A 1953-nucleotide genomic window follows, 5' to 3' on the forward strand; every position below is an offset into this window, starting at 1 on the left:
TTTTTTTTTTTTTTTTTTTTGACAACTAAATCATTAGAAAATGAATTTTTCTTTAAAAAAATTCACAACACATCACTTTTGAGTGTTGCTATTTGTGATTTTTGCAATGATATCATTGATTCCCAATATCCAATGAGATTTATGCAAACCATTATATTGTATAAGATTCGGTTGAGACTCTTTTGATGTTAAATTTCAAGAAAATTATTCCGTAATATATAAATAAAAAAAATCAAAGTTTTCAATTATTAAAAAAAAAAAATTGAACTAATTGAGGCGATCACTATCGTTTATATGTTGTGCACATTGATGTGGGCTCTAGTCAATGTGTACATGTGTGCCCCAATTGCTGCAAGCCCTCACACATTCTTGGTAATGCATGTCAGCGCACACCCATTGCTTTAAGGCCTTATGCGCATTTGTGGGCTTCATTGCACGACCGCACATGACAACTACTGTATGTGCACGCACTCGCGCAAGTCGCTCTGAAAACACGTGTGTGTGCATGCATTCACCCACACTAGGGAACACACAACCACTAATGTATGTTTGCCTGTCGTTGTGCTCCTATTAGTGTCTGCCACTACAAGAATTCACCGATTCTCATTCTGATTGACAATAAAAATTCAATAATGATTGAACTTATGATAGAAGAGACATTACTTGGTTTATGAGTTTGAAGAGAAGTCTACATTGATTTCCAAGAAACAGACATGCCTTGTAATCTTTCTGAAAATTATAGTAATATACTTAAATCTTTTGAAAATATAATATACTTTATCATTTGAAAATAAAGGGCAAATGATATATCATAAAAAAATTCAAATCATCAAGCATCAATCTTGATGCAAGTTGGATAAAAGAATTCTAAAAAAGTAATCATCCTAGCTCTGATTTTAATAACTTCATAGTCAAATTAGAGACCTCCATAATATGAACCTAATGATATTAAAAGTGATTTGGGCTTAAAATGACATCAGATCAAGTACTTGAAGTATTATTGGAAGCTTTAAAAAATTAATCGAATAGTCAAATGATCTTCAAATTTGAGATGCTTATAATCAAATTGAACATCTTGCTAAGAGGAATCCAACAAGCTCAAGATCACTCAATTCCAATATTATTAAGGCACCAAACAGCTAAAAAATGATCTATAATCAAGGGAATCAACACAAACCATCTAATGGAGTGCATTAGTATTTTGTATAAATTTACCCAAATGCCCTTCCAAAAGTATAAATAGAATCCAATTTCTAACATGAAAAGGGTGGGCTAAGAGCTTAGATCTAAGTGCTACAGTTTTGAAGAAAATGGGAGGCCGGCGACTACCAGAAATCCTCATCAATCACCATTAGCGATTATCATAATACAATTATTATTCTCAAATGTTTGTTGTTTGATCTTCATAACTCAATCAGAAAATCGTAACCTCATAGTTTCGACCTAGAAAAAAGAGTAAAACACCGTACTTTGAAATATATAATGATTTTTTTAACTAGGCTAGACTCCATGATTTTTTCTCATTCTGATTTTTCCACGTAAAATCTCAGGATTCATCTTTTTAAACGTTTCTTTTATCTGTGTGTGTTTGTGAATCTTCATAGATTGCTAAGAAATTAATTTATGACTCTATCATTATAAATTTTCCAGCACACAACAAGATTATAAGAGCACCTTTGGACCATTTCCAAATATTCAAACTATGTTCTACCTTATCTTCGAATGAAGGTTTGAAGATATCTTCAAATGAAGTTGAACTTACATTTGAATAATGGTCCAAATAATGGCAAAGTTTGAAATGTTTTAAATTTTTTTTTATATAATATGTTCACCATTTTGTTCAACATTTGTTTGACTTATTTGATTTTTTTTTTAATTTCAAACTAATGTTAATCACACGTGACTTAAATAAGTACTCCATTATTTAAGGAATTTGTATTATAATATATATAT

This window comes from Phalaenopsis equestris, unplaced genomic scaffold (assembly GCF_001263595.1).
Source record: "Phalaenopsis equestris unplaced genomic scaffold, ASM126359v1 Scaffold000858, whole genome shotgun sequence".
Classification (NCBI taxonomy): Eukaryota; Viridiplantae; Streptophyta; class Magnoliopsida; order Asparagales; family Orchidaceae; genus Phalaenopsis; species Phalaenopsis equestris.